Source organism: Idiotropiscis lumnitzeri, unplaced genomic scaffold (genome assembly GCF_059441095.1).
Source record: "Idiotropiscis lumnitzeri isolate Australia: NSW breed Sydney's pygmy pipehorse unplaced genomic scaffold, RoL_Ilum_1.0 HiC_scaffold_32, whole genome shotgun sequence".
Classification (NCBI taxonomy): domain Eukaryota; kingdom Metazoa; phylum Chordata; class Actinopteri; order Syngnathiformes; family Syngnathidae; genus Idiotropiscis; species Idiotropiscis lumnitzeri.
Window position 1 is genome coordinate 336,728 of NW_028283570.1, and position 8,956 is coordinate 345,683.

Below are 8,956 nucleotides of genomic sequence, written 5' to 3' on the forward strand. Positions count from 1 at the left end.
CCCTCCCCCACAGCCCAACCCGAAAAATTGAGATGTTAGTTAAGTATTTATTCCTATTATTGAGTGAGATTACATATTTTTACTTGGCAGCTGGCACAACAGCTAAGCTTGGAGCACAGTTATTGCAAAATAAAATAAATAAACAGTAACAACAATAACGATTGTTAATATTGTTATACTTTATAGCGTAACCTATTTATACAAATTTTCTGTATGCAATTTCAAGTGCAACTAATATAGTTGTGCATATAGATAGCCACCAAACTCCATACATTAGATAAAAATAAGAGCCACGATGTTAACCAATTAACAGTTCAAGAAAAAAGCAGACATCCAAGAACTTGCTTTGTTACTTTTGCGTGGCCAGAACTACAAACCCCAAAGCAGAGCAAACCCAAAACATCAGAGAAAGTACAATACTTTTGTCAAGGAGTGGTGCTGCTGCCACCATAGTGAACGCACTCCCACATTCGTGCACACGCACACATGCCACACACCTGTTTTCCACGTCCTGTCAGTCCACTCAGTCGGTCCGCATTTATTTCGTTGGTCAGCCATCACGGTTGGGTGCGCACTAGATCGCTGTTAAACCATCTTCTACGCCACAGTCCTCGTGTTCAACAAACATTTCTCCCGAATTCGCCTACCATGCACAACTCTCCACTTTCAAACCGAGCGCCGCTGTTACTTCCGGGTTTTTAGCGCCAAGCACTTGACGCTAGCGTGTGACGTCATGGCGAAATACTAGGTTTTAAAATAAAAATTTTCTTTTTTTTGTACAGTCTAAGTGCATGGGGTTATGATAGATCGAATGAGTATACCTTTATGTACTCACTAACATTTATGTTGATCATAAAATGTTGTTTTGATGAAGAAAACTGTTATTTTTTAGAATCAATTGGCTTGGGGCACTTGGGCAAACTACGGCCCGGGGGCCACTTGTGGCCCGTTAAACGTTTCAATCCAGCCCCCCAAACTTGAAAAAAATTAAATGAATAAGCCTTGTTAATGGTTTATTTTCTAAATACTGTGGTTTTTCAAAGACATATATATTGTTGTAATGCTTTTGTTCACTTTCGTTTAAAATTAAATGTATTTTAGGACTCATTGTGCCCCCCCCCCCTCCCAATCAAAAAGTTTGCCCATCCCTGGCATAGTGGATGGGCCGAGGAGTTTAAAAGGCACACATCATGCATTTTTCAGTCAGTTTTAGCCAGGGCTTGGTATGGGGAAGACCAGCTGGTTTACATGTAATCATTAAATTTTCCCAAGTTTTATTTAAGTTAATTGGACAAAACAAAAAAACGCAATATTCTTCTGCCAGAGAGTATGTAATATTCTTCTGCCATTTTATTGTAGAGGGCCATTTTGAGCCCCTAACAATATTATTCAACCAAGAGATCATGAGTCGTCGCCCACTTACTTTCTGAAGTCAGCTGGGATGTCACGGCTGTGACCCTCGTGAGGATAAAGTGGTTCAGATGGAAAAGTAGGACTAAGGGCTTTTTCTCAGGTTTCCATGCGCAAATCCATGTATATTAGGTTAATTGGAGACTCTAAATTCTCTACTCATCAAATGACATTCGTGACCCTGATGGATAGATAAAATAGATTATTAATCTGCCATGGGAAGTCCAAGGTGTCTGGTAGAAAGAAATGCATTCATACACTCATTACACAGTCAACCAAGCAAAGACACAAAGCCTAGGGCAGGGGCGGGCAAACTTTTTGATTGGAGGACCACAATGGGTTCTAAAATATGACAGAGGGGCCGGACCAGGAGCAGATGGATGGAGTGTTTTGGAAACCTCACCTCATCTGAGAAAAAAAATACATTTAATTTTATATGAAAGTGAATAAAAGCATTCCAACAATAATATTTGTCTTTGAAAACCACAGTGTTTAGAAAATAAAACATTAACAAGGTTTATTCATTAAATTTTTTTCAAGTTCGGCGGCCCGGATTAAAACTTTTAACGGGCCGCATGTGGCCCCCGGGCCGTAGTTTGCCCTCGCCTGGCCTAGGGCATAAACACATACATGTAATATCCAATCCGCTTATTCTCACAAGGATAGCGTGCTGGAGCCTACCCAGCTGTCAACGGGCAGTAGGCGGGGCACACCCTGAAGTGGTTGCCAGCCAATCGCAGGGCACGCAAAGACGAACAACCATCTGCGCTCAAACTCACTCACAAATGCAACCTCCACACAGGAAAGCTGGGTCCCGGGATCGAACCCTGCACCTTGGGACTGCGAGCCGGATGTCCTAACCAGTCTTAACTCATTAAATACCAGCCATTTTCACTGGAGCAACCCACTCAATCCCAGAGTTTTCCTGGGTTTTGACTAATATTGCAAGGCCCACAGAATATTGTATTCTAATGCTATATAGACATGGAGCACACCCGAAGAAAGATGAGACTCTCTTCTTTCAACAGAAAAAAAATGTTTGTTCCTATCTTTTTCCATTCTTGAACAATCGGCATTTGAAAATAGCTAAATTTCATGAAAACTCCAATCCCTGGGGAAAAAACTGAGAAAATGAGCTTTTTGTAAACTGATGCATTTTGACCATAATTTGAACTTTGACACTATTATTTATGGCTTTTATGACACCTCTAACATCTAAATAATGCATGCCTTCTATAAAATAAAAAAAAGCACAAAAAATATGTTTTTGATAAAATAAATTTATTTGCACATAACACTAAACGACTGAACTGTTGAACTATGTACAAAAATGAAATACATCAGTGTCATACATACTTTTTTTTTGTGTGATATAAAATAAAACAGTTGCCTTGATGCAAGGGCACACAACATAGTTCACACCACATTCTTGTTTCACTCCGTTTGCCTTTGCGCAAACAGACCCGACACTTTCGTTGTGGTCTGGCTTTGCTGGTCCGTGGAAAATAGGCGAGCTTGTGTTTGTCCACTGGGGTTTGTGTGAAAATAATTGTCTGGGAAGTGATTGCTGGCATCCGCGATGTGCTGCAGAAGCTCATCCGTGAGAAACAGCTGCAGGAAATCAGCTGGCTCCTCAGACTCCAAATGGGCAGCGGCATTCAGTGGTCCAGGGGTTGCTGTAAAGTCGATTTTCCTCGGTTGCCATCCAGTGTGACGCCATCCGGAACCACTGCTTCCTGATGCACAACCTGTAAATTACAGAAATATAAACAATTGGAAATATATATTTATTGCTGCATTTTATTGCTGGCGTGTGAAGTTTCATATTATAATTTACCTTTCTTTACACCAACAAGACGAGGAGGAACTTTCTTGCCGCGGGATGCACAATCTGTGAATTTTAGAAAGTATGCATGATTACCACACCATTCAGTATTGTTGTTTCCTCGTCGGGGAGGAGATACGCTCGCGTCTAACTGCACATTTATGCGACATTTTCTGCCCGCAAGATGCATGATATGTACAATAAAAGCATGAGGGGTAAAACCACATGTTCAATGGTAACTTGCGAGCGCTTACCTCCTCGTTCGGGGGGATCTGGTGAGGACTCTCAGCTGCTTTGGCTATTGTCCGAAGGCAGGCGATGCAGGCCGCAAGGCACGCGCACCCTCTTTAGACGCCTGTTTGTTGAGACGACGACGAAGCGTCATCCTCTCAACCAAAGCGTCTCCATCGCCTTGATGCTTTTAGGAAGCTTTTTTTTTTTACAAAAAAGCATTCCTCGATCGTCATTTGCTTGGAGGATTTCATTGCTAACGCTACTAATGCGACTGCTGCTAGTGCTGCCGATGCTGCTGCTACCCACGCTGCTCTCCGCACTTATAAGTCTACCCCAGGATCCCGCCCCCCATTTGTACCTCTGGCGCAGATTCAAGGCGGATCTTTTGCACCTCTGCCCCCTGCTGGGTGATTTTTACATGATTCACAATGCGGACAAGGCTGATTCTCAGTCAGAGGTTGCATCAGACCCTTATGTACACTATGACGTAAAAAAGACAGGAAACGAATATAAACATATAGATGTCTTCAGGTACCGACTCTTTATGTACATGTGAAGTTTTGGATTTTTAGCAGCATGTGCATGAGAGTTATTAAGCATTTTGTCCATTGCGGCGAAGGAAATCTTAAGTGAAAACTTTGAAGCCCCGCCCCCGTCATATAGTATTTCGGAAACAAAAGATTTTAGCCCCAGTGTTTGTCCCAGGTCTTAAGATGCTACAGACAGAATTTTAAGGCAATCAGATGAAGCCTTTAGGATCAGGGTGCAAAAGAATGACCCCTGTAAACATGCAAAAAAGGGCAAAAGTCGGACTTTCAAAAATTCATAACTCACTTCCTGTTCATATTAGACGTTTAAAATATCAAATTTCTCGCCATGCCCGATGAGACTGCCAAGTTTGGTGAGTTTTTGTGCATGTTTCGGGGGTCAAAAATGCAATCGAACAATCGGAAAAATAATAATAATAATAATTTCTACAAAAACAACAGGGACTTTGCAGCGGTCGCTGCTCAGGCCCTAATAATAATAATAATAATAATAATAAAAGTAATAATATTTTCTACAAAAACAATAGGGACCTCGCAGCCGTCGCAGCTCGGGCCCTAATAACAATTTCTAGAAAAACAATAGGGACCTCGCAGCGGTCACTGCTCGGGCCCTAATAATAATTTCCACAAAAACAATGGGGACCTCGTAGCGGTCGCTGCTCGGGCCCTAATAATAATTTCTACAAAAACAATAAGGGACCTCGCCGCGGTCGCTGCTCGGGCCCCAATTATAATTTCTACACAAAGTCCATTGTGGTGACCCGCCCCCTTTTAAGTAAATTCAAAATGGCCGACTTCCTGTAAAACCTAGCTCATTGCTCCAAGAGACTTTTTTGTAGGTCTTGGTCTTATACATACAGTGAACCCTCGCTACTTGGCGGTTCACCTTTCGCGGGTTCAGTGCTTCGCGGGTCTAAAAAATATTCGGGGGCATTGTAGTTTCGCCGAGCGGCACGACGGGGCGCTGGAGCGGTTAGACGGCCGGTGTGCGCCGAAGAAGAGCGTGGGCGAAGAGGAGAGTGGACGAAGAAGAGCACGTTCCCCCGGACACGATCGGTGGCGACGTTTCGCGCGGTTCGGACAGTACCAGAGCTCCGGCCGGCGTGCGTGGCAGTTAAGCCGTAGAGGAGAACCTTCCCCGGGCACGGGCGGTGCCAAGCGGCCCCTAAGTTTAACCGAATGGAAGCTCCGGAGGAGGAGGGCATGCTCGCGTCACAGTAAGCCGAAGAGGAGCACCTTCCCCGGGCACGGGCGATTCCAAGCGGCCCCTAAGTTTAACCGAATGGAAGCTCCGGAGGAGGAGGGCATGCTCGCGTCACAGTAAGCCGAAGAGGAGCACCTTCCCCGGGCACGGGCGGTGCCAAGCGGCCCCTAAGTTTAACCGAATGGAAGCTCCGGGGGAGGAGGGCGGGTGTGTGTCACAGTTAAGCCGAATTGGAGCACCTCTTCCGCCCGGGCACGAGCGGAGCGCGAAGCTGTCAGTTATGAATGTATAAAAGAATAAATAAATAAATGAATAAAGAATGCCACCTTTCATTTCACAGGGCACACCGGACGGCGTACCAGCAGATAAAAGTCGGAGTAATTAAATAAATACAAAAAGAATGGCTGGGGAATAAAAAAATAATACGTTTTAATAATAATTTGGTTTTTTTGTTATAACATGAATTTCACTCTCTCTCTCCCCGTATATATATATATATATATATATATATATATATATATATATATATATATTTATATATTTATTATATATATTGTATATTTTTTTAAGCATTTTTGAAGGTGCGCCGCTACTTCGCGGATTTTCAGTTTTCGCGGGTGGTCTCTGTCCCCATTAACCGCGATTACCGAGGGTTCACTGTACTCCATAAAATTTACAAAAAGCGAGGTGAAACACTCAACCAGGGCTGCTTTTTTTAACATTTCTCGAGGGCCATGGCGAGCCATTTCAAAAAAGCTGCACAACTAACGTATAAAATATTGATAAATTTGCTCGGCCTGATGTGTGTGTAAAGTTTCACGAGTTGTCGTTCATATTTAGAACCTCATAATCAGCGTTGTTTTATTGCCGAACAGTGCAATGCCACTCCCACAACTTTACACGAAAAAGGACGAATTTCGTATTGTGACATCCTCATGGCCGAAACAGTCATCCGAGCATATATGAGGGCGGCCTTGTTGAGTTGCACGGAGAAAAACATCCAAGAAAATAACTTGTATTAGCTTTTACCAGTTGGTGGCGCTACTACTACGATGAAAAATAAGTTGGTAGATGTCTTCAGGGCTGAAGTATCCTCAAATGTGTACAACTTCGAGAAGATAGGATCATCTGAGTCATGTTGCCGGAGCTTTTGTTGCCACAGAGTACAATCTGACTTTTCAGCACCGTAATAGCCACGCCTTTTGCCAAAACGTCACAAAATTCGGCAGAGAGAAAGATCATTGTCTTGAGTCTTTTCTGACTAATTTTCAGTCGGATTTGTCAAAAGGGCACCGTGCAGGATGTGAAAATTAAAATAAAAACACATTTTTGATTCCACTTGGCGGCGCTGTGTGTATAACAAAATAATAACATTAAGATGTCTTCAGGTCGGGACGTTTTATTTACAGGTGAAGGTTTGGATTTTCAGGAGCATGTGCAGGGGAGTTATTAAGCATTCATTTATTTGTATTAGGTTCATTTTGTCTTCTTATTATTGATATTTGACTGATTCATTAAAAGCAGACAATTATGTTTTAGGTTAATTTTTTACCTGACATGTTTCGGCGAGTCTTTCGCCTTCTTCAGAGTGTCGCATGATGGTGTCTTGAGACCCGTCTTTATCAGCTGATGTTCCATGAGGGTGTGACTTACCTGTCAAAAAAATGAAAAATCAGAGCAGTAAAAGAACAAGCACAACATGAACATTACAAATCAGCAATCACTGACCACTGCAAAAGGGAAAACCACATCATGGACCGGGAGAAGGGCAGGGTCATCCGCACCGAAGAGAACAAACAACAGCGCTGGATCAGAGAGGCCATTGAGATCTGCAAGCGAGGCATAAAAACCATGAACAGAGACAAGGGAGCCTTCATCCTCTCTACCACCTAGAGCAGCATCTTGGCGGAGTGAACGGACAGCGGGGGGTGTGACTTGCCTTCATTCTTGTGACAGGTAAGTCACGCCCTCATGGAACATCAGCTGATAAAGACGGGTCACAAGACACCATCATGTGACACTCTGAAGAAGGCGAAAGACTTTCGTATTGTGACATCCTCAAGGCCTAAACACTCATCCGAGCAAATATAAGGTAGATTTTGTGAACCTGCCCGGAGAAAAACATCAACGAAAATAATTTGTATTTGTTTTAACCAGTTGGTGGCGCTACCACTGCGATCAAAAATAAGTTGGCAGCCGTCTTCAGGGCCTGAATATCCTCAAATGTGAAAAATTTCGAGAAGATGGATCATCTGAATCATTTTGCAGGAACTTTTGTTGCCACGGAGAATAATCAGACTCTGCGGCACCGCAATAGCCACGCCCTTCGAAGGAAAGTCACAAAAATAGGGATAGAGTAAGATCAATGTCTTGAGTCTTTTCTAGCCAATTTTCAATCGGATTCGTGAAAAGGGCACCGTGCAGTACGTCAAAATGTAAAAAATGTTATTGATTGGCGCAAGGTGTATAACAGAATATAAACATATAGATGTCTTCAGGTACCGACTCTTTATGTACATGTGAAGTTTTGGATTTTTAGCAGCATGTGCAGGAGAGTTATTAAGCATTTTGTCCATTGCGGCGAAGGAAATCTTAAGTGAAAACTTTGAAGCCCCGCCCCCGTCATATAGTATTTCGGAAACAAAAGATTTTAGCCCCAGTGTTTGTCCCAGGTCTTAAGATGCTACAGACAGAATTTTAAGGCAATCAGATGAAGCCTTTAGGATCAGGGTGCAAAAGAATGACCCCTGTAAACATGCAAAAAAGGGCAAAAGTCGGACTTTCAAAAATTCATAACTCACTTCCTGTTCATATTAGACGTTAAAATATCAAATTTCTCGCCATGCCCGATGAGACTGCCAAGTTTGGTGAGTTTTTGTGCATGTTTCGGGGTCAAAAATGCGATCGTACAATCGGAAAAATAATAATAATAATAATTTCTACAAAAACAACAGGGACTTCGCAGCGGTCGCTGCTCAGGCCCTAATAATAATAATAATAATAATAATAAAAGTAATAATATTTTCTACAAAAACAATAGGGACCTCGCAGCCGTCGCAGCTCGGGCCCTAATAACAATTTCTAGAAAAACAATAGGGACCTCGCAGCGGTCACTGCTCGGGCCCTAATAATAATAATAATAATAATTTCCACAAAAACAATGGGGACCTCGTAGCGGTCGCTGCTCGGGCCCTAATAATAATTTCTACATAAACAATAGGGACCTCGCCGCGGTCGCTGCTCGGGCCCCAATAATAATTTCTACACAAAGTCCATTGTGGTGACCCGCCCCCTTTTAAGTAAATTCAAAATGGCCGACTTCCTGTAAAACCTAGCTTATTGCTCCAAGAGACTTTTTTGTAGGTCTTGGTCTTATACATACAGTGAACCCTCGCTACTTCGCGGTTCACCTTTCGCGCGTTCAGTGCTTCGCGGGTATAAAAAATATTCGGGGGCATTGTAGTTTCGCCGAGCGGCACGACGGGGCGCTGGAGCGGTTAGACGGCCGGCGTGCGCCGAAGAAGAGCGTGGGCGAAGAGGAGAGTGGACGAAGAAGAGCACGTTCCCCCGGACACGATCGGTGACGACGTTTCGCGCGGTTCGGACCGTACCAGAGCTCCGGCCGGCGTGCGTGGCAGTTAAGCCGTAGAGGAGCAATTTCCCCGGGCACGGGCGGTGCCAAGCGGCCCCTAAGTTTAACCGAATGGAAGCTCCGGAGGAGGAGGGCATGCTCGC